The sequence below is a fragment of the Thamnophis sirtalis genome, unplaced genomic scaffold (assembly GCF_051295495.1).
Source record: "Thamnophis sirtalis isolate CommonGarterSnake01/CBP01778 unplaced genomic scaffold, rThaSir2_p1.2 scaffold_8, whole genome shotgun sequence".
In the NCBI taxonomy this organism is placed as follows: Eukaryota; Metazoa; Chordata; class Lepidosauria; order Squamata; family Natricidae; genus Thamnophis; species Thamnophis sirtalis.
In genome coordinates this window covers 27,169,342-27,196,254 of record NW_028261388.1, presented here as the reverse complement: position 1 = coordinate 27,196,254, position 26,913 = coordinate 27,169,342, and positions in this window count along the sequence as shown.

The following is a 26,913-nucleotide window of genomic DNA, read 5'->3' as shown; positions in this document are numbered from 1 at the left end:
TTAAAACTGCAAGTGTTGTAAGTTAAAACTAGATAATACAATGACCTAAAACACAGTGGTATTACAATAGATTGCCCCAGCTATAGAAAATATGCTATCTATGGACATAATGGACATTGCACCTATCTGTTTTTTTTTCCTTTTAAAATAGTTACTTTATATAAAAAATAATAATAAATAGAAAGCTGGCACACTGCAAAGCAGGCAAACTGCCAATCGCATAGGACTTTTTAACAAACAAAGAAGGTGGATGTTCTGAAGTCAGTGTTTATTTGGAAATGTTCTCACTGCCCTAGGAAAGAAATGAACATTACATGAGATGGTAAAAAACCACTATAGAGCAGGTGTAGGTTACTCCTAGCATTACTGCCAGTTCAGTGCACACAAAAATGTGTGTGTGTGTGCATTTGTACAAAAATAGGTCTCTGCACACTCAAAATGTTTAAAAAAGAGGAAAAAAATAAATTTGTGCAATTACAATTGTTCTGTGCATGTGCAGAACCGAAAATCAAGATGGTGGCCCCATAGGAGAACCAGTTTGGGAGTATGGAAAGCCTGGGTTGCTGCTGTTCCAGTGACCTAGGCCACCAAACCACTACTGGTTCAGCCAAAACAGTCCGAACCGGTAGGAACCAACCTCTGCTATAGAGTTTTCAAACACTTACAGAAACTCCAGAATAGCAGGAAGAAACTTCCTTTGCTTAGTCACAATTCATAAAGGAAACCATTTTGTACATAGGCAATACCACATACTAGGCCTATAATGTCTCAAAATTACAGACCTGTCAACCAGCAAATTGATGGGGAAATGTTGATTACAGAATGAAAAACAAGTGATCAATAAACCCAAGTGAGCAGAAAACAGAACTAAAGAAACTAGCAGAATAAAAAAATACCATGGTTCCATATGAGAGTGTTATTATTCTTGGTTTCAAAAGGCATAGCATTCATTGTTAGTACAATCACTCATATTCAGTGCAAATCACCTTATTCATTATTGTTGTAGATCTGCAAGAATCATATCAATATGTGCAAAATTGAACTAGAATGTTTTCTTAGCCATTTCACATAGAATAAGTAATAATTTATGAAAGCAGCCATAAGGTGATTTGAAAGTGATTTTCTTTGACATTATATGTTCAAAACCTGCGCTTGCCAAGTTCTTGGTTTTCATATTAGATTGTTTTAGGCACTGATGGCAAGTTTACCTTGATGTAAAATGCAACAGCTATAATACTAAACAGTGCAGGTACAGGTTCAAACAATGCTGGTATTGAAAGACCTTTATGAATTACCAACGGCTTACTGATAACAGTTTTGACCTTCAAAGCTCTATGTGGTTTAGGAGCTGACTTGCTTCTCTTGTTAAAAATGTATCTGATTGTTAAGGTCAGTAAGAAAAGTCCTCTTGAAGATGTCACCACTCTCGTTATTTAAATCATTAAATCAATAAGTAAAATCTTTCTGTCCGTGGGATAAGTCTGCCTTCTGAATTGTTTCTGGGTAAAGAATGCACTCCCCTCCAGAGTCACTTACTTCCCCCCTCCCACTCAATTCTCTCTGGGTTTAAAGCTTCAGTAAATCTAACCCTGCTTTGCTATGTTTTTAACCTGTTGTAAGATTTTAATATTTACTGTTATTCCACTGTTTTTCCCCAAGTCACAGCATGCAGCTGTCTGTGTCAGTGGTGGGTTGTAGGTGATAAGCCCTGGTACGGGCGTATCGATGCCTGCCGGAGCACCGGGGACCATTCTGGTACGGTGCTCCAGCGGGCCCAACCGCCCGCCCACCTGTTGTCCTTACCTGTCTTTAAACTCTTTGGTGCTTCTGCGCACGGCACGTAAAGAGCCTGTGCAATGCTCTTCTGAGCACCTGGAGCGTTGCGGAGGCTCGCAGAGGCGTTGCTGGAAGGTAGGATGCATGCAGGCACTGCGTGCATTCATGTGGAGGACACCGGGCCCCATTGCAACCATACCTGTTGCAACAGGATCTGGAACCCAACACTGGTGTGTGTGTATTTATGTGTGTTTGTGTGTATTCCAGAATAACTCTGCCTTGAGCAATTTCAACCAAACTTGATACACAAATGACTTTGAAGAAAAATACTGTGGGGGTAAAACACTCCTAACACCCCTTGGTGATGGGCTTCTGTTAAGATGTAGCCTGTTGTGCCTTTAAATGGCTTCTACTATACTGCCATAAAATGGCTTCTACTGTACAGCACAGTGGAATCGCCATGGTAACAGCTTCACAGTACGCCACAAGAGGGCTCCCTCTGATAAGGGGAAAATCCAACATTAGAAATTATGTTTGGTCCAGACATTTTCCCCCTATAAATAAATACCCAGGCAATGCCGGGCTATTGGCTAGTTACCGATAAAACCCTTCATGGCATGGGTTCAGGTTACCGGAGGAATTGTCTCACTCCTGAGGGATAGACCCACTCTGCCTGCACTAACAAGGAGTTATGCTACAGGCCCCATCAGTCAAGAGTTCCAGCTTGCAGAATCAGAAGATCCTTCCCTGTCATGGCCTCTGGCTCTTTGGAACATCTTGCCTCCTGAGTTGAGGATGCTCCTGACTTTCCACAACATCTAGAAGACGGGCTGTGCCAGCTGGCTTGAGGCCCCAATGTGAGGTGATTATCAATCAATAGCAGCCCCCATCCCCCAAATATTCTGCTCCTTTCCTTCTCACTGTTAGTTTTAGTTATAATTTGTACTTTTATTACAATTTTATTGTGATTTCATGCATTAGTGTGTGTGTGTGTGTGTGTGTGTGTGTGTGTTTTATTTTATTTTATTTTGGTGTTAAAAGCCACCCAGAGTTACCTTACAGCGAAGAATTGTAATAAATAAATAAAAATAAATATGTTACACCTTTTAACTTTTGTCAACTGCCTTAAATGTTCACTACAGAGCAACAGCAGGACAAAAATCAAATCAATCAAATAAAATAATAAATAAAGTTTTAGAGGATTGTAATAAAAGTCTATTTTATTTAAACTAACAAGTTTTCTTTCTTCAAGTGCCATAAAAAAGCAAAAGTGAGATAAAGCTTAAGTTGGCAATGGAAAAAAGAGTGCAGTCTAGTCCAGTAGCAGCTCAGCCAACACTATTTCCAAAATCCTCATAACCCAGTAGTCTTCCAAACATCATGTATTGTTAGTTTCTAAAAAAAAAAAGATCTCTAATTAGGAATCAGAAGTTTAGCATTACCATTTATTGTTGCATCTCTGTTGTGGCCCAGCAGGAGCCGTTGGAGCTGCCACCAGACTCCGACAGTGAGGGGCCCTATGAGTCGGCTCTGGAAGATGTGGAGGATCCTGGACAGGGTTCCAACTCCGAGCAGGGTGCCACCAGGATGTGCCTGAGCCTTGGACCAATGGGGAGGAGACAAGGGAGAGTGATCCAGTAGCCAGCAGTGAGTTATTCCTGGATGCCCGGCACCGAAGAGCTAATAGGCATCAGGAATAGTTGTGCAAGTACAGGAGGTAATTACACTCAGCTGGTGGTCATTAGGCTCCTCTCCAGACTATAAAAAGACTGCTTGTGCACAAGCCCCTCTTGCAGAAGTCAACGCATTGACTAAAAGTTGGAGAACTTTTGTAACTAGCTTGGCAGGCTGGATTGCTGCCAAGGCTTATCTGAGTTGCTGCCAAGGTCCTTATCTGTTTGTTATGCTTGGCTTTCAGCCACTGAGGTTTTGCTTTCTTGCTAATAAAGTATACTCCAGTTAAGCTTGTCTCAGCATTCGTTACTGGATGGAGGAGAGGGTCAGAACACATCTCTATCTTAGTCTGTACACTGACCATAAATAAACTCGGTTTAAAAGAAACTACTTTATAATATGGGTTCATTCAACCATTTCTCATTTTTTGTTAAAGTGTGTGTGTGTGCGTGTGTGTGTGTGTGTGTGTGTGTGTACATTTGTATCTGTGTATGCTTTTGACTCAGGGTTGACTCCTGGTCACTGCATGAATAGGTCCCTGCAATTTGCTTGACAATATTTAAAAAGTGGTTTACCAGTGCCTGCTTTTTAGACCTAAGAGACAGTGAGTGGCCCAACGTCACTCAGCTGATGGGATAAGAATTCATTGTCTCTTGGTTTCTAGTCTTAGTGACTACACCAAATTGGCTCTCATTTATTAACTACTAGACTTAAAACAAACAAAACAACTATGATCGTTTTGTAGTACGAGAAACTCATGACTTATAAATGTATAATTAAGTTATCAATTTTTCCCTGAAGTAGTTACTGGATTTGATTATCCAAGCTTCTAATTATTTGCAAGTTAAGATAAACTGCATATTTGGTAATGGTATCTACCTTAAAGTGCCTTACTCATGCTTAAGTTCTATTGAAATTAATGGGGCTTAAATTAATTGCAACTAATCTTTCTCATTGATTTTAAGACTATTTATATTGGATGGAGGCCAAACTGTTTCCATTTCACAGGCGTATTTGGGGAAAGTGTTGATTTGAATATTTTTCCTTTTATAAATACGAGAGGAACAAAATTCTTAAATGAAAAGTGGTAAATCATTCGGTACGACATTTCATAGTTTGCTTAAACGTACATGATATACACAACTTTGCCAGACATAATTCCTTTTAATATAGTATCTAAAAAGAATAGTAGTTATTCCTGGAAAATGAGTTTTTAGGCTCTAGAGAAGCTTAAAATAACTCCTTCCAATTGTTCACCAAGGGGCAGTATTTACCTTCTTTGATTTGCTACTTGTTGGCCAGGAATTTTAAAAGAGGGGAAATTGAGGCCCCCCATTTTTTTCTAGCAATATATCCTTCTGGATTTTGGAACAGGAGAGAAAACACATTTCACATCAATTTACAGCTGATAAAAGAATAAAAGTCTTCAGTCATTCTTTGCATATTTGATATTTACTTTCATGCTCTTTTGAAGGCATTTTCACTCCAGGAATGCAAAGTAAATGAATAACATTAAGGAAATGTAATAGCAATTTTGAAGATGTTAGGTTGAGTTAACCTGTAATTTTAAAATGCTACATTTTAAACAGCAGTGACTCCTACCTAAGAAAAAGTAAACATTGCTCAGATTTAATTGGGGAAAGCTTATAGTGCTGACAGAAATGTTAATTTTTCAAATACAAACTGAGCCCAAGACTTTTGTATATTTGGTATATACATGGAGCTTCAGATAGGGGGATCTTGCCACATTAATTCCAGTGGAGTCAAATCATGATTCTTGTGGTGCAAACATAGTCAATTGGGGTTTATTCCACAATGATTAAACTGTTCCTGATTTAGTGTGATTAGCAGGTGACTTGCTATGACTAAACATAAGGAGAAATGATTGCTGACATGAATTATTTGGTGGTAGGGCAATAAAAATATATTTTTTTTTTCCGAGTCCCTAAAATAGGTGTAGTCAATATTCATGTTTAAATTATTACTCTAGTTTTTAGAATACACATGCGGGATTGACTGTACTGTGCCTCAGTGAATTCCTTTTAAAGTAGGAATGGGGAGCTTGCTATACATGATCTAATTTTATCGGGACTTTGGTCCAGTTTCAAAAGTTTCCTGCAAGCAGTCAGCTCAAACTTCAAGCAAGAGTGATGTCTGCCTACTCTGCAGCAGCTTTCTGGACATGGGAGATAAAACAGGTCAAGCAGAAGAGACGAGGAGGAGACAGAAATGGGATTGCCTTGCCTACCTCTATAATGGCCTCATTATCAGCAAGTTTGCCATTACCAGTAACAAGTCCATTCAATAGATAACCCATATGGGAATGCTGATCTATTACAGGAGAAAAAAAATATTCCCTATCCTTCGCTTACAATAGAATTTCCAAAGTGAACTTCAAGCTTCTGACCTGAGAAATCCTTTACAAGAACTGGGGATGGGAAGGAGGCAAAAAAATTCAATACGATTAGTCCACCAAAAAATATGACTGATAAATGGTAAATTCATAATTAGATGCAGAATGTGAACCTTACTATCCTTATGTTAATCCCACACTTCATCAACTATCTACTAACAGCTCATTTTGAGTTCTTCAAATTTTGACATGCGTGTATGTTTGTGTGTTTCTGCAATGGATGTTGTTCTTCGTGCATTTTCATATTTGACTTATTTCTGTTGTCAGCTTTGGATTTTGTTCGTAATGCATTTTCCTCATATTTGCAGCCAGCCAAGAAGAGAGGAAACAGCAACAAACATATACTGTGTGCATTGTTAGCCATTGTGATTATTATTTATGTGTTTATTTTAGATGAAAGTCTAATCAAGCATGGTGAATTCTCCTTCCTTTTTTCATAAACCTAAATGTCATGGATAAGTTCTGCTGCTGTCCCCAGCAGTAAACTGTTTCAAAATCACTTGGTGCTCTAAATGCAAAGCAGTTTCTGGAATTATGACTTGCTTTGTTTTTAATGCCAGGATTAGTATTTATTGCATCATTGGGACTGTATAAATACCAGAGAAGCCTTTCCCATTCAGAAGCATTGCAATTTCTCAGGAATGGTGATGCATGTTTGACAAAGAAGCACTGTGGTATCAACATTTGGTGCTTGCACTCACACCCCACAGTTTTTCATTCTATCAAAGTGCTTCACAAGCATGAATGAATTAAAAGTGATGTTTCAGAAAACAACAGCTAATTGTAAGCATTCAGCTTGAGATGTCAGAATCGCTTTGAAAGGCTGTCAGATACTATAAGCCTCACCCAGCAAGCTGCAAATGAAAAGTTTGATCTCACTGAAGTCTTCTGTAGTGAGCAAACAAATCAACCTTATCTTCAGATCTCAGACAGGGACTCTGAAATGCAAAAGTGAAACAGGCACAGGAGCATAGGGATGGATCAGCATGCTGAGTATGTGGCTCTGTGTATGCTGTCAGACAAACTGGGTATCATACTGGAACTTAATAACTTTCCACTGTCACAAAATATGCCCATTTTACTGCCTGAAGAATAAGGCAAAGGAATGCTTGAAAAGCAGGCATCACTCATGAAATCTGCTCAGAACAAAGCCACTCTGCCAATTTATGCTTACAACTTTCTTCTAGTAGCATTAACCAGGGAGAAGTGGGGAGGGTTTAGAGATAAGTGGAAACACTCCTCTCTCAACTCCTATCCCCATGCAATTTGAATACTACTGCACAAGTTGACATTTTCTTTTTTTTAACATTGTCAGAAGCCTAAGAATTACATTTCCCTGTTTTTAAAGGTTTTAGGAAAGGTTACCAGATTCTCTGTTTACATAACTGAGCATTTTTCTCTTTGTGTAGGTAGGTTAGAAGATGTAAAAATGCTCTATCTTTAGCAGAGATGTGAATTTTAAAGTATTCTTTTACTACTGGGTTTTAAAATATTGCTTCTGTCTATAAAGCTTCACTAAAAATGGCACTAGAGCTTCATAGCATTCTTTTAAAATCATGAAAAAGTTTGGCCCAGATTTGGCAGACACCATTCAGTTTGCATAGCATAGCACAGCAAAGAAAACAAAACTTTTTAGGCCTCTTCTAGAATCTTAGGAAAGAAGCCTTTGAAAAACTCTTCTGTTTCAGATACAAGTCTGTGCAGCAACAGGCCAAGACTCAAGATAGTGAAGCCTGATGAGGTATTCAGGCTAGTGGTGTCATGCTGTGCAGCAGAGTGGGCTAACTTGATAGTTGCATTCTGAGTGTCTGACAAGGAGAAACCGATCTCTCTTGATGCCTGTACATTACTGCCATTGTTAATCAGTCAATGTAAAGTACTCATGAAGGAGCCGCAGATGTTATACTATGTAGAAAGAAGTAGGACACCTGGGTTTCCTTACTCTCTAATTAGGTTCTCCGTATGATTGACTACTTGTGCTCTAGACAAAGGAAGGCAACTGCTAGGGTACAAATGTCAGCAGAAGACACATGGCAAAGCTTAACCCATCTAGATTTCAAATAAAATAGGGAGAGGAATTTTGAATAACATAAGAACTTTAAGCACATACTTGTTCCCAAAGCAAAAGCTGAGAGTTAGTCCAGTCCTCTAGTTTCATTATTCTACTTTGAAGGCCAACTCAAAAATTAGTCAGAACCCAGAGGCCATTAAGAGGAACAACTCAATATGAAGATTTAATATTTGGAAGGAAATGTTGGTTTAATTGCATTTATCTAAGTGAATCAAAAGTATTCACAGTTCCCAGATTAGTATTCATACCTAAATGCATTCAGAGAAGAACTGAGTCTGAAAAGAACAATAGTTCAGGACATAAGGATCAGGATAGTTTGCAGAATTAAAAAACCTTGAGCCTCAAAGTAGACAGAAATTTCTCAAATAAAATCATTACCGGTGAAAACGGTTGTTAAATATCTTATTTCATTTGGCCTCAATCTTACTAGTATGAAGATTGGAATTTATTAGCCTTCTGATTCCGCTGGAGTTACAATGAAAAGGTAGTTGCTTGCTTCTCGGACAGAGAGCTGTCTTGTAGAATTGCAGGAGTTTGGTTTTGTTAATGTTATGTGAAATTCAAAGAGGCAATTTCAGAAAGCACACTGAGAATGGAGCAACTGCCTGATCTATGTCTATGATGAAGACCAATGTCATGATGAAGTGACAAGGACTAAAACCACAGGAACTTGGAATGTCCTCAGAACTCCATAGGGATCTCTCCATTGTGGCAGCTGTTCAGGCAGAACCTGGCATCCTGTGTTAATGTCTGTAGTATTAGCTTCAAATTGCTTTTGATGTTATTTGTTACTCAAAGAATCTCCATGATACTATAGTTATCTTTCTTCATTTTAATTCTTCTAATGATTATAATGCCAGCAAGAAGCACGAGATTGACAGTACTGGACAGAGTTTTCCCACATTCCCAGGAGACAAGCAGTTTGTAGGATAGCAACATTTCCCTCTGTTGCTGTTGTGCTACATGATCCGGCTTGAAAACCCTGCTTCCCTCATATAACTCACTCAAATATCATAATAATAGGATATGCTGATTTCAATAAACATAGTCAGAGAAATGTGGCCAGAACAATCAATATTTAAACCAGTTTAATTTAGCCATTACTTGGAAACTGTAATCCACAGCCAGCCTAGAGAAAAGAAGGATTAGAGGTGACATGATGGCAGTATTCCAGTATTTGAGAGGTTGCCACAAGTAAGAAGGGGGTCAGTTTATTTTCCAAGGCACCAGAAAGCAAGACAAGAAACAATGGATGGAAACTAATCAAGGTTAAAAGCAACCTGGAACTAAGGAGAAACTTCCTAACAGTGAGCACAATTAACTAGTGGAACAGCTTGCCTTCAGAAGTTGTAGGTGCTTCACCACTGGAGGTTTTTAAGAAAAGCATGGAGAGCAACCTATCTGAAATTATATAGGTTCTCCTGATTGAGCAGGGGGGTGGACTAGAAGACCTCCAAGGCTCCTTCCAGCTCTATTCTGTTTGAAGTGTACTTTTGAAAGTTGCATTCACTATATGCAAACAATATTTTTTAAAGGACAGCATAGTCATGTATTTAATAAGCCTACCAAATACAAGCAGCAAAAATCCAAATAAACCATTGTTACAGTTAGAATATTATGTAGCTCTCTCTGCCATTTAATGTGTTCCTGAGTTTTGCAGCCAAAAATAATAGCTTTAATATTTAATACAGTACAGCTATATTCAACCTTTCTTTAAATAGTTTAATATGGCATATACTAGAAGGTGCTCTCCTTTTACTCTCATAAGGTACTGGCTGACCTGACTGGCCCAAAGTCACCAAATGGTCCATAGTCCATGTTTTGGACTCTCCATTCCAATACATTACTCCAGCCTTACACAACCTCCCATCCCCTGAATGGATTAATTTTGTGTCTTTGAGTCAGTGTTGATACCTGATAGATTACTTGGGCAAGTCTCTGCAGGTTTTTTTGGCAAGGTCTTTTAGAAGTGGCTTAGGTATTGCCTCCTTCTTAGGGCTAAGAGAAAGTGTCTGGCACAAGGTCACCCAACTGGCTTTGTGCCTAAAGTGAACTACATACAACTCATAACCTCCTAGTTTCTAACCAGATGCCTTAACCACTAGGTCAGACTGCAAGGGTTGGGATTACAATTCCCCACCCCTTTAAAAATCTCAGAATGCTAACAGTGAATTTGGGAAATGAAACTCTGAACATATTTGGAGAGGGCCAAATTAACATTCCATTTGCTGCAGCCGAGAATGAGATGACAGTATAGCTAGAAGAAAAATGCTAATTGTGCATTTCATAAGCAAATTAATACATGCAGCTGTCTCTACCCTCTTTGCTAAAACAAGACCATTAAGCCCATAGTCTAAACAGGATATGCAATGAAAATTGTTTGTTTGTTTGATTTGCACACTGCCATAATCTGCAAGAATTCCTGGCAGTTAACAACCATTAAGAAGCATACATAATTTGTTCTCACAAATTGTCTGCCAGACTCCCTTCCCCCAATTTTATATTTTAAGGATTCTTTTTGAAAGAAAAAAAGATTGATAAATGAAGCAGCATTTTGCAGACGTAAAGTATCAGCCTCTAGCATCATCTTTAATTACATGACTGTGTCTAGAGGCTCCATCTGTCCAGGAAAAAATAATAATAACAGTGGAAAGAAAGGAAAGATCCTGGAGGCTAGAGGTGGTGCGGGGAACAATCATACCAATGTGGCTTCTAGTAAATAAATGTGGCTGAACCATTCAACCATATGGAGAAAATTCTTCCTAGATCAGACTTAGGCTTCTCTTTGATGAGTTCAACTTCTTTGAGTCACATGAATAAATGAAGAATATAAACTGATTTGAACCTTCTTTTTAAAAAAAAAACCTCTGTGGGAGAACAATAGGAACTGACATTCATAGAGATAGAAGTAAGATATTGCTAGGCATTTTACTGCAGTTGCTTTTCTGTTTCTTTTTATTTCAATTATCACTGTAATGCTTCTTTTCTCTACTTGGACCAAATCAGTGGTGTATTAACCATTGAGCAGACTAGGGATGTGCTTAGGGCACCAGGTCCAAGGGGGCACCACAAAGTTGAGGGGGGAAAAAACCAATGAAGATTTGTACAGTATGTACAAAGGAGGGGGGGCACCAAGATTTGTCAGTGTTTAGGGCACCAGTGAGCCTTAATCTGCTACTGGACCAAATGCTGTTGCATCAAATTGGGATATGTGGTGCTGAGGACAAATACAGCATTATTTTTTTAACCTTTTTACATATTTGCCTTTCACTTTAAAAATCTAAATTCTAGAAGATAAATTGAATTTTCTGATCAGAATATATTAAACAAATTAAATAATTACAATTCAACTAGTTTTGCATGAAATCTGTGGCTTAAACCTATGTGCTAAGACTGATATCCAATTCCACCTTTGCCTTCTTATATATAATTAACCAGGGAAATACATTTAACAAGCTGTGGGGTTTGGCTGCTCAGTGAGATTTTATTTGGAAACATATCTGCATGTCCTTTAATATTGAAAATGCCATCTAAAGAAATTCCAAGTGTATATTTTTAAATACTTTGAGAATACAAAGATAAAACAGAAGTCTAATTTGCATAAGAAGCCAACTCTGAAAATTAAAAATCAGAGGTCAGACACCATATCAACTTTGTTTACATTATCCCAGCAGTCTATATTGCTTGCTAATCTTAGCCAATATTAACATTGCTGTATTACAGAATACTTAGTTGGAGGCCACTCCTGGTTTCTTGAGGGATCACCTGCTCCCTCAATATTCTGGCTAGTTCAGTTTGGCAGGATTGATGAACTCCAGGTTCCATCAATTAGAACATATCATCTATTGGGACCCTGAAAGAAATTTTGCAGCGATGTCTGCCCTCCAAAATAAAACCGGGCTTGAAATTTTGGGCTTGGAAAACCTAGAACTATGCCACCTGCAGTTTGACCTAAATGTAATACACAAAATTATCTGCCACAATGTCAACGACTACTTCAGCTTCAACCACAATAATACACAAGCAAGCAATAGATACAAACTCAAGGTAAACTGCTCCAAACTCAATTGCAGAAAATACATCTTCAGCAACAGAGTGGTCAATGCCTGGAATGCTCTACCTGATTCTATGGTTTCTTCCCAAACCTCCATAATTTTAACCTAAGACTGTCTACTGTTGAACTCACCCCATTCCTAAGATATCTGTAAGGGGGCATGCATAAGTGCACCAGTATGCCCACCATCCCTGTCCTACAGTCTCCATTTATTTGTACCCATTTACTGTGTTCATACTTATCCCTGTTATCTTATACATGTTGACAAACAATGAATAAATACAATAAAAAATAAATAAATTCCCATTGGGAGTTGAACAACCCCATCCTACTAATATCTTAAAGGGCCCCAAAGTATGCTTCTTCATGTAGGCGTCTGGTAAAGATAATTGATGCCCCCTTTTTTCCTTTTCCTTGTTCCCCTCTGTTTGTTTATTTGTTGCCACCTTTGGGTTTTTTTCCTTGTGCTGTTTTTCTCTTGTTCTTGTTTTTAAATGTTTTTTAATAATTTTTAAACCATTCGGAACATCACTGGTAATCAGATGGTTTACACATTAAAATGATAATAATAGGTTCAACCATACTGTACAGGTATCAGCAAAGGAGACAGACGAAGAGTTTCTTTCCCATAACCAGTATGGTGAGATATAATTTTTGGAAAACTATACTGGATATCTCCATCCAGATTAGCATTGACCAAGTTAGCCATTAGAATTCTTGGATATTTGTTAACAAATGGATCCTTACAAGACCCTGGACTGTTGGGTGAACAACCAGGGCCAATTGCCACAGGATTACTGGAAAAAAAGTTGCTTATCTGCTGCAAGTATGCATAGCTGAAAACAAAAAATAATAATGATTTGTTATTTCAAATCAAGTCTAACGAGAAGAAGCTATCTGAAAAGAATGTACCAGTTCAGGAAAGAAGACCACCCAAGATCAGAAACAATAGAACATAGGATGAATATTCATTTATAATATGAAACAAATTATTTTCGGAAGTAGAATTGGAAGAACTCTGAAGGTCTACCCAGGGCAAAGAAATCAAAGCCTTACTAGAAGTAGCCCACACTATAAAGAGAAACCTTGGGTGGAGAGTGTCAGCAGTAGAGGGAACCAGCATAAGAACTGAATTATTTTCATTCCCAAACCCCCACATCTCCTTTCCCCTTAGAAAGAACAAAGACATCTAACTATAAAAACAAGATTAACTGAAACAAACAACAAAAGTAAAAATAACTGAGCTTCTAGAAGAACATAGAATAAAGTTGCCAGCACTGAAATAGCACAAGTATTAAAATATGCCAATACTATAATACCAAATATAAGTATATGCTCACTGCAAGAAACAAACCACCTAATGTCCAGCATGGATGCAGTTATAAGTGAATACCTTGGGTGCACAATTAACAAGAAAAAAAGCCAAACTGTGCACTACCAAACACTTCATTTAAGCCTCTTGTAGTCAATATGGAGGGAGACAGTCTCCTTCCATATTCAAGTCTTCCCTAAGCTTCTGTTTTTTGGAGTATCTCTTTTTTTACTGAAAATTTTTAGAAACCTCCACCCCGCCCTCCCCACCTGAACCCCCCACAACCTTCCCCCCCCCCCGACTTCCCAGAACAAATACAGGGTATAAATCTTTAACAAAGATGTTCTAAAATAAACTTAAAGAAAGTTAGTATCATCTTTCATTTGAGCTTTAACTCCTCTTTGCTAGGCTAACTCTAAACAGATTTTATCATTCCTTGTTTCTTCAGTCATAAACTATCTGGAATTTCTTAGACCCGTATTTATTTTGAATATAGTCAATCCATCTTCTCCACTCCAGTTTATATCTCTCATTTGAGTGGTCCTTGAGATATGCTTATATTTTAGCCATCTCTGCTAGGTTTGTTACTTTTAATGTCCATTCTTGAATAGTAGGCAAATCTTCCTTCTTCCAGTATTGCACCACCAACAGTCTTGCTGCCGTTATTAAATACAAAATCAAGTTAGTCTCTACCTAACAAGAATAACTGAGAGGTAAACTTTATCCTTTTTAAAAGAATATTTTGCATAATCCACCATATTTTTATCCAAAATGCTTTTACCTTTTTTATACCAAAATGCTTTTTTAGTTTTTTGGAGTATCTCAAAGCTCTACTTATTCCCTATTCCTATTTAAAGACTGCATGAAGTCACTGGGTGAAATAATCTATCAGCACGAGATAGATCACCAGTAAACTATATCTATGCTACAGACTGACCAAGTAATGCTATCAAAGACATTTCCCTTTATAAGAGGTTCTCATCCATGTCTGGATGAAATAAACAGTCTTCAAATGGTTCAGAATGTAGTGGCATAGGCACTTTTAAGTGCAACATAAGAGTATCTGCACTGATTCCTATTAGGCTCTAGTGGTTGTGGTTATGATTTAGAAAGCCCTATATTACTTGTGGGATGCTTGTCTCCAATTGTTTCTGCTTATTCTATCAGACCTGACAGAGTCAGAGTTGGAATGTTTGGTCTCCTTTATGAGGTAATTCATCCAATATGACCTAATAAGTGTTAGTTTTCTGTAATGGTGACTGTTTAAGAAAAAGTGAGATCCATATTAATCAAGGGTAGGTTGCTGCCAGTTTTACTACCAGTTCTCAACCCACGCGCATGCACTGTTCAATGGAAATTGTTCTGCGCGCACACGCAATCACTAAAATCCAACATGATGGCAACATCTGTGGCGCTGAGGGAACTGGTTTGGGGGCATGTCAGGCCTAGGTCGCTGCCAGTTCTGTGACCCAGGCTTGAATTCCACTACTGTTTTGGCCGAACTGGGCTGAATTGGCAGCAGCCCACCTCTGATATTATTTCATTTATTTTGTTTATCTGTGTTACTGTTGATGTTTGTTATTAGAATATAGAGTGGTGATGGGCGGGTGGGTGGGTTGCTGGATGGATGGATAGATGGATGGATGGATGGATGGATGGATGGATGGATGGATGGATGGATGGATTTCATGAACTTGTAAAGACCTATCTCTTTAGGAGATCCCAGGAGAAAGCCATTTCCAAAGAGATGGTGTCAAGTGAATGAATGAATGAATGAATGAGATTATTGTTGCTTCTGTTTAGATGAGGTTCATTACATGTGTTTAGCCTTAATTATCAAATTGAGTTTTGTAAACTGCCCAGAATCAACAGACTGAAGCATCAGGAAAGCCTGTGAAATTAACAGGAATAAGAAAAGACGAAAGAAAAAAAGATTGAGGAAAAGAAAAATGAAAAGAAAAAATACATGTAAAATTAGTTTTAGAATTGGCATATACATACTAGCTAATGCTGGGGTGGGGTGTTTATTTGTTATTGTTTTAATGTGAACTATGTCTATACAATATTAAAATGCTACAAGAAGATTTATGCTATCTAGTGTGGTATAGTCATTAAGGAGTAAGAAGGGGAGATATTTTAATTTATGTTTTATAAACTGATATTAATAGAGGGGCTCTTTTGAATGATATTTTGGAAGCAATAACTAAAAGACAACTAAGAGATCTGGTAAACAAATGAATAATAGCAGGAACTTGAATTTCTACATTATATTTGTTGTACAATTTTCTTCCGTGCCCATTTCCCCTTGTCTTGACTCATACACCTAAAGCCAGGAAAATGGAAGAACATTGTACTAAGTTCTTCCGACGTGGTAGTAAGATATCAAAAGCTTTGCTGGATCAGATTGAAGACTTATCAGACCTACAACCTGTCCCCTACAACCTGTAAGATGAGCTGAAAATGAGAACAATCACCATACCTTGCTATTCTTTCTATATGACTGATACAGAATTGTCATAATTACTAGCCACTAAGCTTCATCCTCAAGTCCCATTTATAGCTGTTTAATTTGGTAGCCTTCTTCACATATTATGGAAGAAAATTGTGTTTTTAATATGAAAGAAGGATATAAAAATATATTTCCTTTTTCTCTTTGGAGTTTCCCACAATTCATCTTCAGTGCACAACATAGGATTTCAAGATTTATTAAAAAAATAAAAAGTAGCACTCTCTGTTTTCTCTCCAACATGCATTATCTTCACTTATTTGTTTTTTAAGGGAAAAAGCTATAACCTCAAATGAGATTGTCATAATGTGTGAAAATTAAAATTGAAGAGAAAGAAAAGCAGTTGCTTCTAACACATTAGTATTATTTAATCAGAATTGGGTAAATTTCCAGCTTCCTAAACAGAAAGAAATTAATAGTGGGGAGAATTATTTTTAGAAAAGGTATTTACTCCATAGCCAATGTGAATGTTAGATGTCATGTTTTGATTATGCTATATATATAATATTAAAAAATCCTTTCTCTTCCCACTGGACGGTATGTGTCTTCCTCATTCTCTCAGTATTCTCCCTGGAAGCTTGAGGATTCTATGCAATATTATATTATATTCTAGTATATGCAGTATATGACTTCAGCAACAGAGTGGTCAATGCCTAGAATGCTCTACTTCACTCCATGGTTACATCCTCTAACCCCGACTGCTTCAACCTTAAACTATCTACCATGGACCTCAGCCCTTTCCTAAGCGATCCGTATAGGGGGCGTGCATAAGCGCACCAGCATGCCTACTGTCCCATTTCTTTCATTCATATCCACGTTTATATTTATACCTGCTATCTTGTACATGTTTGACAAATTAATAAATACAAGTACAAATACAGTATCTTAGCTGTTCCTAGCACTGCTGTCTTCTGGACGAAGAGCTTTGATATTGTTTTTAGGATCTATTGCAGTCATTCTCCCATCTTCAGAGTCACAACTCTGAGTGCTCCTGCCACTATTGGGGTCAATTTGGCCTTCACTTTTCACATCCTTTCTAGTTCAGGCATTGATACTTCTCTAGCTTCTCATACTCTTTGTTCCTGATGTTGCTGTCACTTAGCACTTTTAGATCTATCACCACTACTGTCCTTTAGTCCTTGTTTATTATTATGATGTGTGGTTCATTTGCAAGGAGCTATGTAGATCTGAATCGTAAGCTACAGAATCATAAACCTATTATTATTCTACACAACATTCTCCCATCTGGACTTGTGAGATAGGAGGGTCCAGCTTTTATACTTCTTGTGCTGCTATTATCAGTACCTCAGTACTATCCCTTCATACAGCGTTCTCCAGCCACTGGTAGGATTCCTCAGTATCTACCATCTCAGTGTCTGTCAATGGTGCATACCATGCAAAGTCATGTTTTGCCATGGCACTTCCTCTACTTGATCTTCCTCTCAGGTCTTCTACTGCCTATCGCATTCTCTCAAAAGCTTGTCTTTGTGTGCCATCTTATTGATGTAATTCATCAATAAGGATGCTCTGGGTTTCACCCAGGACATAGGGATAGGGATGTATAAGTGTGTGTGTGTGTGTGTGTGTGTGTGTGTGTGTGTGTGTGTGTGTGAATCTTTTTTTCCTTTTAAACAAATTAAATGTTGTCCTTAAGTACTCTGAGCTGTATATGTATTTAAAGGGTGCTATAGGATAGATAGGAACGTGGTGGCTCAGTAACTAAGAGGCTGAGTTTGTCAATCAGAAGGTTGGCAGTTCAATAGTTCGAATCTCTAGTGCTGCGTAATGGAGTGAGCTCCCATTACTTGTTCCAGCTTCTGCCAACCTAGCAGTTTGATGGCATGTAAAAAATGCAAGTAGAAAAATAGGGACCAGTTTGGTTGGAATGTAACAGCGCTCCGTGCACCTTTGGCGTTTACATTTACATTTTGTTTTTTATACATTTAAAAAACAAAAAATCTGAGCTTCTTTGGCCATTTTCCATACGCTGAATTAACTCACACATGCACACAAATGTACCTACCCACAAAAAAGAGAAAGAGCTATAATAGAGGAATCAGTTTCCAACACTTACTTCAGTACTACTATAACAGTTTACTGTTGTCAATGAGTATTGATGATGTAGTGTTTACCAAGAGGATAACTCACACTTCAAACAGTCTGGGAATAAAAAATATTTCATGGTTGATATTGTATTAGTGGATAACAATTTATCTAGGGTACACCTCTTAGCAGTTAGCTATGAGGAACCTCTGAACTCAGATACAAGATTAATATTGTCTATTTCTCTTGGCCTTTTGAACATACAGCCTTTGGGTCAATTCTTCTATATCAGTATATAACAGGTGGCTGTACTTGACTTCCTCTCAATACACTTGCAAAGACAGAATACTGTATGACTGAATCCGGTACAAAAAGGTCAGTTACAAGTTTATAGCCTTAGTTGCAATTCATAAAAAAATTAGTCAGAAACTTTTTTTGGCGGGAGGGGATTGGTTATCCTTCAACACAGCAGGGATGGGATTCTACCAGTTTGGATCAGTTCAGACAATCAGCTGGGAGCAAACTGGTTTGCTCCGATGATCAAGTGGGTCCCCGCACTCCTGGGCTTTACTGACCTATATCTTCTTAGCTGAGTCGCACAGCAGAGCTGATTGCCGCCCATCAGCTGTTTTCCTCCCCAGCAGTAATGCAGAAGAAAAGTTTTCTCAAAATTGTGCAAGTGCACGATCACTGAACCAGTTGTTAAACCGGTAGGAACCCACCACTACAACACAGTACGGAAAGGATATTGAAAATATTGTGGAGGGAACTGGGCCATCAAGGATATTCTTTTCAATCATTTACATGACAGGGTTATCCTGAAAAGCCTGATATACCATAAACTTACAGCAGTAGTAAGATTTACCAGGTGTTTGAGCATATTGAGTTTTCCTATTTTTGAATAGTATGTCTATCTTCTCAAGAGACCAGCAGTCCCTCCCTCCCTCCCTCTCTGCCATTTTTCATTTAAAGGGGGGTAAAATCTGCTAAAGGGAATGAAGTGACTCAGTGACTCAGACACTGAGCTTGTCTATCAGAAGGTTGGCAGTTCAGCAGTTTGAATCCCTAGTGCCACGTAACGGAGTGAGCTCCCATTACTTGTCCCAGTTTCTGCCAACCTAGCAGTTCGAAAGCACATAAAAAATGCAAGTAGAAAAATAGGGATCATTTTGGTGGGGAGGTAACAGCGCTCCATGTGCCTTTGGTGTTTAGTCATGCTGGCCACATGACCACAGAGACATCTTCAAGCAGCGCTGGCTCTTCAGCTTAGAAACCGAGATGAACACCACCCCTAGAGCCAGAAATAACTAGCACACATGTGCAGGGAACTTTTATTTTTACCTATTAATTTTTACTGCAAAACTATAGCAGCAGAATTTTGCAAGTCTGAATATATTTCTCAATGTTTTTATGAACTAGGGAGAGTTTCATTTTCTTGCTCTGTGCATAGGCCCCTTTTACCAGACTGCTTTCATGTCACTTGGAAGAATATAAAAAGTGAGAGATTATAATTTTCCTTAGATATATACATGCTTCTTTTGTTCATGTTTCATTTTATTGTCCACCCTGCCTTGTAGGCATGGAATAAACCAGGGTTGGGATTCAGCCAGTTCAGAACAGTTCAGCTGAACCAGATGTTAATTTTACATGTCGTTTACCAAACTGGCAGTTCCACGGATTGGTTGGTCCCACCCACCCTGCTCTGCCTCTCACAGGAGTCTCCATGAAGCCTGTTTTGGATGCCAGGTAACTGCAGGGCTCACACAGAGGCTCTGGGTGAGCAAAAAACAGGCATCCTGGGAGTCCCGGAAGTCCAGAAATGGGCCTCCAGAGCCTGAGGAGGGCAAAAAATTGGCCTCCCAGAAGTCCAGAAAATAGCCAATTTCTGGCCCTCGGAGGACCTCTGGAGCCCAGGGGAGGCCATTTTCACCCTCCTGGAAGCTTGAGTAAAGCCTCCGAAGCCTTGGGAGGGTGAAAACGCACCTCCCTGCTGTGGTGCAGGAGGCGGAGTATGCCATGCCCACTGTGGCCACGCCCACCCAGCAACCGGGCAGCGAACTGGTTGCTAAAAATTTTCAATCCCATTCCTGGAGTAAACTTCACACTGTGGCCTACACATGACCCTCTCAGCAGCAGCTGCTAATGGTACTTGAATACCCTTTAATTTCTGAGAAAATCCAATGGGTTTTAAAAGATAATAGCCATAACTCTTGCTGGACCAAGACTGGTGCATGGGGGATCTAGATTGGCCAGGCCTGCCAACTTGGGACAAAATTATTGAATCATATCTGAAGAAGTATATCTGTATACTTCTTCAGAGTATCTGAATTTTAAATCTCAGGATGTGGGAAATGGATATAATTTGGCCCTACTGCACTAAGCAAAGTGCAAGTGTATATTTTAATGTACCATTCGGTCAATAGTAGCCACTTTTATACTGCATTTACCAAAATATATCTTGAATTGTTGATAACATAGCTTAGGACATGCGTTTTTAAGAACTGTATATAGTTAATTAAATGATTCAAAGCATTAGCATTCTATTGGTTTCTTAATCAGTACTGGAAAAGCTCTTAAAGGCAGAGGAGAGCTTTCAACAATGTTTAGTAGGACCAAGACAAAAATCCTAGAGTGTTGATGAGCATGCCTCTATTTTTATCTTTGAAATATTGTACTGCCTACAGCAAACACCCTTGAAGTGCAGACGCTCAGCATTTTAAACAAGTGTTCCCATTCATGTCATTAGTATAAGCCAGGGGAAATGTACTAAGAATTCTTATTTAGTTAGTTTAGAAACAGAACTATATTTTTGTATTTCAATAGATCACGTATCTTGAATATTTTATTTATAAGGAGCTTTCTGAGATGCACAAGTTTGTTTCTGATACCATATTATCATGGAAAGCTACTATCTTCATCTGAAACTTGGGAATTCTTGGAGTTGTACTGATACATCTGAAGAAGGTATCAGCTAGGAGAAAGGCTGATTCCTTCTAAGTGTGTGACCTTTTTGTACTGAATTGAACATCTTTTCATTTAGTCCCGTGGTGACGAACCTTGGCACACATGCCGGAAATGGCACACAGAGCCATCCCACGTGGGACGTGAGGCCTCACTGGCTCCTCTTCTGCATTCCTGTGCATATACGCGCACCAGCCAGTTGGCCTTCATGAGCGCAGGAGCATTGAAACCTGGAAGAGCGGCATTCTGTGACGCATGAGTGCACCGGCACCCAAATTTCTGGGTTTCTGTCATGTCCATGCGTAATGGCCAGCTGTTTGACAGGCACGCCCCTGTGCTGGAAGCTGGAAATTTGGGTGCGGAGCGCATGCAGGCACGATGGAACGCTACTCTTCTGGGTGTTGGTGCTCCTCCACGTGCAAAGGCCAGCGAGGTTGTGCGTTCCTCACAGGATGGTTTTGCATGCCATTTCCAGCATGCAGTGACAAAAAAGGTTAGCCATACTGATTTAGTCAGTTGAGGAAATGTAACTGTCTTGTGATTACATCTAAAATGACGTGAGAGCGCACAGCACCACCATTTCCCTATCAGTTACAAAATGAATAGGGCAAGGTTGGGATTTGGGGTGGGAAAATGAAGAATAAGCCAAGCTAGAAATTTGAGATATGGCTTATATCAACAATTAACGGGCTGAAGCATAATTCAATTAGAATTTCAATTGGGAAAAAAATAAGCCATAATAATAAAAGGGTGATTTGTGTGTTGATTAAAGAGAAAACATGCAGTCATTAGCCTATATTTAAATCTTATTAGCTGGAATGCAGAGCAATGCCATATTATTAACCTGCTGTGAGTCTGCCTTTCTCTGGCTGCTGAACCGGTCTGGATATGCTCAAAACAGGTGCAGAGTACAAGTTACTAACATTTTATGTAAGCAGATGCTAGGGGTTTTATAATTCTCAAAACAGCACATCCCCAAAGTATTTTATAAGCCTTCTGTTCATGTTATTCCCAGTTCTGAATAGGAAACTATAAGATGGGTAGGGCAAACATTTTAGGAACTATTCTTTTTTTTTGCAATGTAAATGGCATTTTTCCTCCTCTAAAATCCTTGGGATTAACTCTAATTTGCTAATAGCTTGCACAAGAATTGTGTATTTTGAATAGATATACGTAGCCATAGGAAAACCTAAATTATAGTAATATAAGAAGGGATAATAATCCACCCTTCAGGTAGAACAAATGATGTTTCCAACCACATATAATAGTTTATATAACTTCACTCTTTATAGGTTCTGGAATTAAAGGCTGGTACTCAGCACAAATACAGATGCATCCATTGCAACTATTATTCAGGTATCGGCTTATGCTAAGTTCCGAACTCTTTCACATCATTCAGAGGTGGTATTCAGCAGGTTCTGACCAGTTCGCGAGAACCGGTAGTGGAAATTTTGAGAAGTTTGAAGAACCGATAAATATCACCTCTGACTGACCCCATCTGTTCTCGGCCTGATGAGTCCTAGCTGATCCAGAGGGAATGGGGATTTTGCAGTAACCTTCCCCTGCCACGCCCACCAAGCCACACCCACAGAATAGTAAAAAAATTGAACCACTGCATCATATCCAATGTGTATATCTTTGTTCTACAAAGAAATGGAAAAATATACATGAGGTAATGCTGCTATCTCCACTGCTTTAGTTTAAATGGGGATATTTTAATAAATGAAACAGGAAAATATTAATTGAAATGATCCTTCATTACCTGCTTTGTTACCTTTAGTTATTTGCTATCATATATTCATTTGCTACACTGTTCTGCCAACTTCTGCGAATAAAGTTCTTAAAACCAATACAAAATAATTCCAGACTTTTTCTTTCAACCTAATGTCAATTCCACTGTTTCATTAGAGTCAAATGCCCACTAAAGTGTTCCTTAAATTGTAAGAACCATCACATTGGAGGGCAGTCTGGACTGTATAGCAGATGGCATATAGCAGTGAAATATAATTTTGCAGTTGTTTTTTGGGTGAGTGTGTTAGGTGTGAGACTAACACTACTATCTTACTGCAAAATTTTATTTTTGTCTTTTTGAACTCTGCTTAATCACTGGTTTGTTTTTTTAGTGTTGTAGCACTCTGATTTGAGAGTGGAAGCAAGTTTTCTTGCTAAAACCTCAATTCCCTCCACTCTACGTGCCTTATAGGTGAAACTTTGTGATGATATTCCATGGACTGACACTTCATTTGGGGGAGGGAGGGTCATACAATAATAATGAGCCATGTTTCATCAGCAATAATGATGCTATGAAGAAACATTCATTTCACATTCATTTCTATATAGTGAAAACAATTGCTGGAAAATTTCAAAGCTTAAGTTTTCATCTCTGCCATCAGCATCTGAGGAACTCATCTTGCATACATTTTCTGATATTGAAGAATATCAATAATGTGATTCATATGTAAATGTTTAGTATACACATTCTCAATCAAAGTAGCCCTCTTACGGAGTTAAATTCCCATTTTGGACTACCTGGTAAGTTGATATCAATCTTGCAACTGATTGTAATATTCCTCTTTCTTATAGTCCTCTGACTTGGGGAGGTGTCTCCCCAAGGATCTTCCACTTTCTTTCTGTTGCAGACTTAAGATATGTTTCACTCCTTCTCATTAAACTTATATTTGTCAAAGTCATCTTCCTTACCCCCTACTAGACAGATTTGCAGTTAGCTGAACAACCCTGACCAATGCATGCATTTAATAGGTCTATGTCCACATGGAATCAGCTAAGCAGAGAAATACCTCCGGATTCTGTCCTCAGCCTGATATTCTCTAACATCTTCATAAATGACATAGATGAGGGAATAAAAAAGATGTTGTAAAATTTGCAGATAATGACTAATATGCCAGAAAACAGATTCAAAAGGATCTTAGCAGATTTGAACATTGGGCCTTATCGAACCAAATGCCTTTATTTAAATAATTTATATGATCACTCTTCTCACAAGTGTAATTCTGGGCAGTATTCAGAGGTTAAAACAAAACCCACAACATAGAACCCATGTTGTCCAAGGTTAAAGCAATAAACTCCAATTATAAAAAGAAAATGCTTCAAGAGCAGCCAAGCTCATCTTGCCTCCTGACCCAAATGTCTGGGAAAACAGCCAGGTCTTCAGAACTTTGTGAAAAGCTAACAAGGTTAGGACTATCCAGATTTCCAGGAATCTTTTTTATATATATATAAATTCGCACTGCCACCAAGAAGGTACAGTGTTGGATCCAACAAATTGATATTGATGGAAGGAAACATCCTTATAAGCCTATTAGAAGCTAGTGCAATTTGTAAAGCAGTAGTAGTGTAAGAGCATAATATAGTACTCCCATGACACTACATTCTGAACAGCTACAACTTCCAAATGCTCTTCAAGAGTGGCCCCATGCAGAACACATTACAGTAATCCAAATAGGGAGTGATAAGGTATGAATTGTGCAAGGAATGGGCGTGATTGTTATATAAAATGAACTTATACAAATGTTGATTAGTGGTAAACAATTTTGCATTTGAGAAGGATTAAAACATTAGAGAGGGTTCAGAGGTATTTTACAAGAAGATTACTCAACTCCTCTGTTCGTAATAAAATTCCATATACCATCAGGCTTGAAATGTTAGGTCTGGATAACCTTGAATTATGCCATCTACGTTCCGACCTAAGTTTAGTACACAAGATAATCTGCCATAACGTCTGGTTAATGACTACTTTTACTTCAACTGCAATAACACAAGGGCTATCAATAGATACAAATTAAATGTAATCTGTTCTAATCTTGATTGCAGGAAAAATGATTTCAGCAATAGAATAGTAAATGTGTGGAACACCCTACCTGATTCTGTTGTTAGTTCCTCTAACCCCCCTACCTTTTACCTTAAGCTGTCTACTGTGGACCTTACGCATTTCTTATGAGATCCATAAGGGGCATGCATAAACGCACCAGCATGCCTACAGTCCCTATCCTACTGTCCCATTTATATGTACTCTTTTTATGTGTTTATGGATATGTTTTGCTTATTTTTATCCATTTATTTGTGCCATTTTTTCATGTGTTTTTCCTACTTTTTTCCTTGTTCTTGTTGACAAATTAAAATAAATAAATAAAATAAATAAATAAAGTACAGTCTGATGCACAGGTACAAGATAGATAGTATCTGGCTTAATAGTAGTATTTGCAAGAAGAATCTGAGAGTTTTGGTAAACCACAGATTATGGATGAGTCAACAATGTATTACAGCTGCCAAAAGAGGCAATGCAATTTTAGGCTGCATCACCAGAGGTATAGTGACAAGATCACAGGACATGATAGCACTAATCTATGCTAGACTGGTCAGTCCACATAGTGTCCAGTTCTGGTTTTCACATGGCAAAAAAATTATAAGGAATTGGAAAGACTACAGAATGATTAGGAAAGTATGGAACTTGGAGGTTAAATCCTATAAAGAATGGTTTAAAGGAACTTTGTATGTTTACCATAAGTAGAGAGGTGAAGACATGGTATCAGTCTTCCAATACATGAAGAGATGCCATATGGTATAGGTATTTGTTTTATACTCTATGGCCATGATGGCGAATCTATGGCACAAGTGCCAGAGGTGGCACACAGAGCCCTCTCTGTGGGCACCATTGAAGCTGGTCTCTGTGGTCACAGGAGTGCCAGAAAACAGCCTGAAAATGGCTCAAAAAACAGCCAAACACAGACCATTTGTTGGGGCTTGTTCAGGCTGTTTTCTGGGCTCTTTTCAGGCCATTTTGGACCCGTTTTTGGCCTCAAAAATGGCCCAAAAAAGGCCAAAAAACCAGGCATGCATGTGCCAGAAACTGGAAGATGAGCTGACTGGCAGGCGCACCAGCCAGCTGGTCTTTGAGTTTCCGATGCTCCAGCATGCATTCACGGGTGTTCCAGTTTGTGCACTCAATGCCAAAAAGGTTCGCCATCACTGCTCTATAGCATCATGCAATTTAAAAAAAACCTCACAATGGGTGAAAGCTCAACAGGGTGAGAGCGAATCTTAAAATCAGGGAAATTTTGCTGACTGTGAGATAATTAAGCAGTGGAATAGCTTGCGCCCTAGTCATTGGTTCTCCATTACTGGAAGTGTCAAGAAAAACAAAATGAATAGCTATTTTGATGGATGGTATGAGACTTCCTGCACTGGGCAGGAGGTTGGATTAGATGACTTCCAAGGTCATTCCAAATCCTACAATTCTACAATTTTATGATCTTTCATAGAGGTTTTAAGGATAAAAAATGTGAACAGTCAGAATTGTGATGTGATATGTGAATAAAAAGCAGCAACAATAGCTTCAGCAACATCATTTTACAACAATGAAACCACCAAACTCAGCTTCATACCATTTCTAACACTGACATTATTTATCAGAATATATTATTTATATCAGGTGCACCTGAGAGCATTTAGATTTTGATGTAGCCTGAAGTGGGTTTTTTGAGTCTCCAATTAGCACAACAATCATATGTGCATATGGTGAATCTGCCAAGCTATGTCTGTTTTGTGATGAAATGTTCCATGCTGTACTTATCCCTGCCCTTCAACATTTCTTTTGTTTTGATTCCACTCAGCAACTTTTCTGCACAATGTCTTCAGACAACTCTCTCATCCTGATTCCTGCATTATATGTACAAAAGTGCTTTTCCCGCACCTGCTTCTCCTTCTATGTTATGTATTTTAATTGAAGGAGCCTTTTTTTTACAAATAAAAGCAACTCCTTCATTTCATTTATTCACTGATCAACGCACTTCCTCTTCAACACACTCGCCCTGAGTTAATTCACCATGTCATTATGTTCTTACTTGTCTCTCCACACACCCTGATATACTTGGGCAGGAGTCCATCACACTAGTGTGAAATAAAGTATCTTACTGTTGCACCCTGCTGCAATCTATGTACAAATTTCTTTGAGACAAAGTGATGGGCTGTTGATAATCATAGCAATTAGCTTTTACATACTTCCTGTGAAGAAGTGGATGTGAAAACAACATTGCTGTCCCTCTGCTTGTTCCTCATGCAAAACCCCTGCAGAGGAATGCAGTTC